This window comes from Nicotiana tabacum, chromosome 1 (assembly GCF_000715075.1).
Source record: "Nicotiana tabacum cultivar K326 chromosome 1, ASM71507v2, whole genome shotgun sequence".
Classification (NCBI taxonomy): Eukaryota; Viridiplantae; Streptophyta; class Magnoliopsida; order Solanales; family Solanaceae; genus Nicotiana; species Nicotiana tabacum.
The window spans coordinates 63,634,014-63,643,083 of NC_134080.1; positions in this window are offsets into that span (position 1 = coordinate 63,634,014).

A 9,070-nucleotide genomic window follows, 5' to 3' on the forward strand; every position below is an offset into this window, starting at 1 on the left:
AGGTTGACGATTCAGAGCACTAGGACTCTCGTATCAGCTGTTTGGTGATCCCCGATTCTTTCGGGGCATTATCATTACTTTACAATCCTTCAGTATTTTCAGACAGTCAATGTTTTCAGTACATCATTAGAGGTTTCATAGACTAGAGTAACAGTTAGACAGAGTCTCATGCTTTTTATGTTATGCTATGTTGGCTACAAATATGTTTCAGAATTGTATTAGTATTTCTGCATTTTTATTTTATATCATCAATACTTTCAATATATTATCATGTGTTAGTTTATCTTCCATATTTAGTATGTTATGATATCACATGTTGATTCAGCCAGCCAGTTAGTTCACTCGGTCACATGTAATTAGGCACCGAGTGTCGTGTTACGTCCAGGCCCAGGTTTGGGACGTGACATGATTGGTAATACTTGAATACTAGAGTCATATGTTAGTCTTTTATGTTCTTAGAAACCAGGTAGATTTACATTAAGCAGTCGGATCTGGTGTGTTTTAGACCCCTTATATTGGATAGACTAAATCTCTGATGATTAGCAAGCTGATTGTATTTTGTTTCCAACTATAGGCTGAATATGGTTTTGAATGTTAATTGATTTTTTGGTTTACAGTTAGATCTTCCATCAATAGTTGTTGTTCTTAAGTATGATGTTAGCAATCTGTAGAAGCAGTTGGCGATCAAACAACTCCGAGAAATGTTCTATGATGCTGTGTGACTATGACTACCCCAGTTTTGTTTCTGTTGATTTTATTAAAGCTTGCATATCACTTACGTTCAAATTTTTATTCACAGATTTCACTTCTCTAGTAGATGTTATAGACTCTGGTAAAGTTGTTCCTATACTCAATGAAATTCTAGGGAAAGAGCATTCATCAGCTTTCAAGGTAGAGAGTGATGTGTTGATCACCTTTTGTGCTTTCTTTTATGTCTTGTGCGTGTAGCTTCACACTTGCTTTATTCTTATGGTTTTTTGGTTGTAGTTTGAAGCTCATGGGTCTGTCATAGACAGTATTCCAAATTTGTTGGAGCTAACTGATTTGGTAATAGGCTACTGGAAACTCTTAAAACTTCTGCATTTTCCAAATGATAATGTTCGTGAGCGGGTATGTTTTAAAATTGGCAGACCCTTATGCTGTATAGACTGAGGATATGTTTATTATCATATTGATTGTTTTTTCCTTCCAACTATAGGCGGTGTGGAAATTGGGAGTTGTTGCTCTCTCCACTATAGGTCGTGATTATGCTCGACTGTAGGGCTTTGGATGATTTGCTGAAAATTTTGAACAACACTAACAAGATTTCAATGTTGAGAAAAGACAAGTGGACTATATATATATATATGTGTTTTTATGGAGGCATGCCAAAACTGCCTTTTGAGAATGTAGGTTTATTACTGTTGAATTTTTTTCTACAATAATTTGATGCAAAACATTACTGATTACAATCCAATTTTCAGGTGAAACCAGTAATCCGAGCTCTTCGTGACCTCGTTACTTCAAAAGATGATGAAAAGGTGCTAAGAAATGCATGCTAGCACTTTATTACTTTTCTAGTGGTATGGATGCGTCTTTTAAGGCATACTGCTCTAGCAAAGAAATCATTTCTCATCCTGCTGTGAGCAAGAGTGAAACTATTAAGGTCTTCCTTCAGGCGGATGTTCTTCTGGTGCTGCATGAGCTCTTCGAGTGAGTGGAATGTTTTTATTTTCCTCATGTAACCCACTTTTTCATATCTAACTTACGATTGTATCTGTGATATACGTCAATTCATGTTTCAGAGATCGCTCCCGTACTTTAATCCCCCTGTCATCAGTACAGTTGCATGTAATAGCCTACGAGACAAACAGCCAAAAAGAGGTGTGTGGGTCTTAAGGAGCTTTCGTGGTTGATCCCAAACACTTTGATGAATTAACCAATGAAAAAAGGAACAAATTAAAATAAAATAAAATAATTGTAAGGTAGAAACATCTTAAGCAACATTTAGTGAGATTATAATTCAGCATGTTCCTGATTCAATGTCATATTTGATGTGTTTACTGCCTAATTTCTAATAGCCTCCGAAGAACCTACCCATTTGGCAAAGATGCCCACCACAATATTTTAAACAAGTTCCTATTGTAAGTTTGTTCAGACTGAAGGTGTGAAAATAGGTTCTTTGCCATCTTCAAGTCATTGGCAAGTCTACCTCCCAGCTCTAGCACTGGCCATCTATGCTGCATTTTTTGGCTATATTATATTTTAGTTTTTTTCTAACCGATATTCACTAACTTAGCCGTTTTAGATATTGATTTGATGTTGGAACATAATATCTATATATGTAAGCTGGTAATAAGAAACTTGTCCTTGATTAAAAGAGAGAGAAAAAAGAAAGAAAGAAAACTTGGAGTTGTCTAGATTTAGGTTGAAAAACATCTTCAACACTCAAAGATTGTGATTGTAAACTTCCAAATATGACCATACTTCCTAAATAACTCTAGGCATTATCCATGTTAAGCCCAAAATGATAAAAAAAAAACACATTCCCCAATTGAGCAGCAATTTTGTAATGTAAAAATAGATGATTTGTGTCCTCGGGTTGTTGCTAAAAAAGAGAGCGTTTGCTGTCAAAGGGCATTCCTCTTCTTTGCAAATTAAATTGTATGAGACATGCATTGAACCCTTAGGGGGGAAACCCCATACGCGCGCACCTAGAGAGAGAAGCTAAGGCGATTCTGGGCGATTTGGAAGCAACTAGAGAGAGAAAGATCATCCATAGTCGTGCCGGCCACTGCCTAGCCTTCAATGGAGGTTGGGAAGTCGTCTTCTAACCCTAAACCAATCCCCCAAACACCTGCTAACCCTACAACAACCCAAAGCTATGAAAAATTACTCCATCCCCAATCATTAAATGCTCCTATGCACGCAAATACCATAAACCTAAAACCAGTCGAGTTTTTACAAGGAGAACCAATGGTGAGATTGAAGAAAGCTGAGGTTAAACAGTCAATTGTGCAACAAGGACTTCATCTAGCAGTTCTGGAAAATTTTTTATATGGAAAACTAGTGATCCAAGAGTTGGGGAAGGCAATACCAATCCAGTGTGAACTTAAAGGATCATGTTCAATAGGTTTAATTGAAGATACACATGTTTGATTAAATTATCATTGATGGAGGATTATATTCACCTATTGTCCAAACCAACATTTTATTTGAAGGCTCAAGGGGAGTTTTGGTAGATGAGATGCACTAAATGGAGTCCATGGTGGTCTCCAGATGTTGAAACACGTATTGCATTTGCTTGGATCTCCTTCTAGGACCTACCTCCTAATTTCTAGGTCCTAATTTCTTTGGTAAGTACTTTGTGTTCTTATTAGCCAATGTAGTAGGTAGGCCATTACATGTTGATTTGGCTACACAAAATGGCACAAGACGTAGTTGGGCTAAGGTCAAGGTGGAAGTTAATTTACTTGCTATACTGCCACAAAGGATCAAGATTATTGAAGAAGCAGATGAAACTGGATCTGAGGAGTCTAAATGGATCAAGATAAAGTATGATTACATGCCTAAGTACTGCAAGACATGTAAGAAACAGGGTCACAATGAGGGTAAATGTTGGGTGATTCACCCAAAATTGCTCAAAAAATTTAATGAAGAAGGTGATGATCAAGGCAAGGAGAAGGCCGTGGTGGTACTAGTGAGGCAATTGGGACAACTGCTAATTCAACTAAGGTTTTGTTAAGTGGAAAAGTAGTTGGTAAGCCTATTACTAATCATGCCAAGCAGGAATGGATGCAAGCAAGGAAGAATAAGTACCAACATGATAATAAGGGTCACATAATCAGAGACACACAAGGAAAGGAAGCTGGCAAAGTTAAAAGAAGGGCCAATGTTGATGAAATTGCAAGCAAGACCAAATTTAATGCATTTGAGGTGGAGGAAGTTGATCAACCTACACTACATATTACTGAAGGCAAAGGTGAAGACCAAGGCAATGGTAAAAAGAATGAACAAGGTGAAAAGCAATCAAAGAATGATCAGGAGAAGGAGAAGGTGCACAATTCCGGAAATCCGAGCCCTAATCTACCACTGGGATTAGGCTCGCTGGAAAATATGGAAACACTAATCCTACTAGAGGAGGGAATCAAAAGTTGGAGAACTAAGGCGTGTGAAGAAGGAAGCAGTTGAGAAGGTGTTGGAAAATCTGAAAAATGGGAATCCTACTCCTACTGGGATTTTCAAACTTGTATGAGAAGGAACTAGATCAGTAGCAAAAGAAGGCAATCCTTCTGGAGATGGGACTCACAATATGGCAGCTAATTTACCTCCCAATCCATTTAGTAATAGGAGTAGGGATGATTTAACGAGGGAAAGAATAGCATATTGGGTGACTATACGATTTGGGGCAGCTCGAGAAGATATAAATGTCACAACCAATTACTCATGTCAAGAAATCCCTTCATAAACAGTTGATGATGGAATTGAAACATCTGAGACCTTAACCGATGTAAGGAAATCTTGGGGTGATGAGGTAGATGAAGTGGAGAACATAAATGCAGGTGAGTTAAATGACAAAAACAACTCACAAGCTAAAAATTTGCAAGCTGTAAAAAATATAGTGGTTTGGAAACTAGGGTTGAAGGTAGCTCGAGTTCTAAGATGAAGCAAGCTAATAAATCAATTGTAAGTGATATAGGATCCTCAAAGGAAGCTAGAAAGTAAGGTGAATCACTTCAATTATCATTGAGCAAGAAGAAAGGCAATGGAACAGTAAACCCTAGCAAAACTGGGGAGATTTTAACTTTTGTTAATGGTGTTCCTTTGTATACATTAGAGAAGGGACTTGATGAGGATGCTAATATGAAAGTTAGGGATGATACAGTGGGGTCATATCAATAGATAGGTTATGGTAAAGAAGGTGATCTTAATGGAACAGTGATTTCTAGGCAAATTACTACTGTAAATCCTAGCCTAGGCGGTGTATATGAGTTGTAATTCAAATTAAAGAAGGTTGTTATTTCTTCTATGGAGCATAAAAGGGGGAATTAATAGGATAAGGAACAATTTGAGCAAGCTATTGTACCAAGATCAGTTGGGGAATTAGAGGCAACTCCTGTGGCTTGTGAATCTGGCACAGATCAAATCATGCAGTTGTAACTTAATGTACCATTGAAGACTCCTCTATAGCATTTACATGATATAATTACACACAATGTGGAACCAGTGTAGGAAGACATATTGAGACAGAATCCAATGGAGAAAGAAGGAGATGATAAATCAATTGTAGGCAATTTCAAACAAGTGGCAAGGGAAGCTGACTTATCACCTACAGCTAATGCAAAAGGAGGTAAGAAGACTAAGAAGAATTAGAATAAAGAGCCACTTCCACCATCAAGAATAATTCCCAGGAGGGCAATATCTCAATCTAAAGGATGATGATCAAAGCACTTATTTGGAATATAAGGTCTGTGAATACACAACAGGTCTTTCCTAGAGTGATCAACATGCAAAGGGAACATAATTTCTTTGTAATTGCATTGATGGAACCTTTTCAAAAGAAGGGATTCATTAATAGATATAGAAGGAGGTTGAATATGGAGACTGCTTATTCAAATATTAATGGGCAAATATGGTTGTTCTTTGATGCAGTGGTGGAATGGGAACTAGTGGAGGATACTGAGTAACAAGTGATTGTGAAAGTGTTTCACCATGACTTGGGGCAGCACAGGATGATGACATGTATTTATGCAAAATGTCCAGCATTAAAGAGGTTGGAATTGTGGGATCATTTGTATTATTTAGCAAGTGATATGAGTTGCCATGGTTAGTCGGAGGGAATTTCAATGTTGTATTACATGAAGATGAGAAGATAGGGGGATTACAAATACACCCTCTTGAGTATGAGGACTTTGCCTTTTGTATCAATTCATGTGGTTTGTTTGATCAATGATACAAAGGGAGTTCTTTCACATGGTGGAATGGTAAACCTAATGCAGAATGTATATTCAAGAGGTTGGATAGAATTTTGGTGAATTTTCCTTTCCAAAACATGTTGCCAACCATTAAAGTGGATCACCTTATTAGAACTGGATCAGGTCATGCACCTTTGCTCATGACATGTGGAGAGCAGACTGCCAACTTTGTCAAGCCATTCAGGTTCTTGAATTTTTGGGCTAAGCATGCTACATTCATGGATGTGGTGAGACAGAATTGGGAAGCTGATTTCATAGGAGATCCCTTTTTGATGTTCAAGTAGAAGCTCAAGAAGGTGAAGGAAGCTTTTTCAAAATGAAGTAGGGAAACATTTGGTGATATCTTCAAATAGTTGGCTATGTTAGAAGACATTGTTAGAGTGAAGGAGATGCTGTTTGAAGAGGAATCTACTATAGAGAATAGAATTGTTCTTCAAAAAGCTCAATCAGAATTGAAGAAGTATTTGAGCATTGAAGAGCAATACTGGAAGAAAAAAGCTGGGATGACATGGTTTGCAGACGGAGATAGGAATACAAGTTTTTTCCACAATCATGTCAATGTCAAGAGAAAGAAGTTGCAACTAAAAAGAATTCATACTGGAAATGGGGTGTGGACTAAAGAGCAAGATCAGTTGGCTACAACTGCAGTGGATTTCTATCAGAGGCAGTTCACCAATGAAGGTGATATTACTTATTTTGCATTGCTTAAAAATGTACCTTACATGGTCACTATGGAGTAGAACTTGGAACTTAGCAGAATGCCAACACTTGAAGAAGTTAGGATAGCAGTTTTTGAGCTTAGTGGGGAGAGTTCTAGTGGTCTTAATGGATTTACTGGCCTATTCTATAAAATATGCTAGGATGTTATTGTTGTTGACATACACAACATGGTACTACAATTCTATGGAGGAGTTGCATTGCCTAAATCCATCACTCATACCAATCTAGTGTTGTTTCCAAAGAAACCTAGAGGGGAGAACTTTTCTGACCTAAGACCTATTAGTTTGAGTAACTTCATCAACAAGGTCTTGTCTAGAGTGTTACATGATAGATTAGAGAGATTTCTGCCTACCTTAATATCTCCAAATCAATCCGGATTTGTGAAGGGGATGAGTATATTTGAGAACATATTACTTACTTAAGAGATTGTGACCGATGTAAGATTGAGAGGCAAGCCAACAAATATGTTTATTAAACTTGACATGGCTAAGGCCTATGATAGGGTATCATGGAAATATCTGTTACATGTTCTAAGGAAGATGGGATTCTCAGAACACTTCATCAACATGGTGTGTAACTTGGTGTCAAATAATTAGTGTTCATTGTTGGTGAATGGGTTGTCTTCAGGGTTCTTCAAGTCTACAAGGGATGTAAAGCAAGGGGATCCACTATCTTCAGCCTTGTTCGGACTATCAGTTGAGGTAGTAGCTAGATAAGAACAAGCTCTTTGAAGATAAATCTTTTGTTGGATTTGGGATGCCTAAGTGGTCTGATCCTCTGAATCACTTAACCTATGCTGATGATACCATAATTTTTGCTTCTGCTCATCCTCCATCATTGAGCAAGATTATGGCAGTGTTGGAAAACTATGAGAAGGTATCGAGTCAAATGATCAATAAAGCTAAGAGCTCCTACTATATGCACTCTAAGGTGGCACATGGGCTATCTCAGGCAGTAGGTGACATTACTGGATTTGCAAAAGGTAAATTTCTCTTTACATACATTGGTTGCCCTATCTTCTACACTAGAAGGAAGAAGGAGTACTATGATGATCTTATAAAGAAGGTGAAGGCTAAATTGCATTCATGGAAAGGGAAGCTACTCTCATTTGGTGGAAAAGCAACATCATCTCTAGTGTGTTGCAAAGCATGTCGGTTCATATGTTATCATTTCTTGATCCACCTAAAACCTTCCCGGAACATCTTCATAAGCTCTTTGCTAGATTCTTTTGGTGTACAAAAGAGGAAGGTAGGAACAGTCATTGGTCTTCTTGGCAGAATCTTTGTCTATCTAGAGAGGAGGGGGTCTAGGTTTTAGGTCCCTTCATGATGTCTCAAAGGCACTATTTGCTAAGCTATGGTGAAGATTTTGGACTACAAAATCTTTGTGGTCCAACTTTATGTGGAATAAGTACTGCAATAAGGGGTTACCCATAGTTGTGCAATTTAGAGAGGGGTCTCGTGTTTGGAAACAAATGTAGAATGCTAGGGAAGATGTTGAACATGAGATTCTATGGGATATTAAGAGTGGAACAATGAACATATATCATGAAAACTGGACTGGATTGGGAGCTCTATATTATGTACTACCTGAAGATTTTCCAATCGATAAGGACCTTTAAGAAGTGGCAGAATTGAGGCAAGGAGAAGCATGAAATGACCAATTGCTTGACTAATGTTTCGCTGAAGACATTGCTGATCATATTAGGTTCAATGTGAACTATGAGGGCAGTAAGGAATACTAGTATAGGCCATATGGGATGCCAACTCCTTCAGGCAAGTTCAGTGTTAGCAGTGCTTGGCAAATACTAAGGCATAAGGTTGATCCTAATCAAGAGTTAAATCTAATATGGATAAAAAGATTGCCTTTCATGATATAATTTTTTGTGGAGATTGTGGAGGCAGAAAATAGCTACTGATGATATGTGGAGGAGGCAAGGGCAGATGGTGATGTCTAGATGTTGGTGTTGTTAGCAGCCTCAAGAGGAGACTATAGAGCACATATTTGTAACTAGTCCTACTGCCTCAAAGGTTTGGAAGCTGTTCATGGGAGCTGTTGGAATTACTGTGCCTTTGATTCAGTTGAAACAAGTTATAAAACATAGGTGGAATGCACAATGGTGTCCAAGTTGAAGCCATTGTTCCATGCAGTTCCAGCTATCATCACTTGGAGGGTTAGTGTCAACAAATAGGGTGATTCATGAAGTAAATTGGACATTTAATCAATTGGCAAGGGTGAGATATGCGTGGCTGTCTAATATTCCATTGTTATGGCCAGAGATGATCCAGTTCTTTGAAGTTTACAAGCCTATACTGATGACAAGAAGAGTAACATGGCAGCTTTTTTTTCATGGATGGTATAAGTGCAATACTGATGGAGCGTCAAAGGGCAACCCT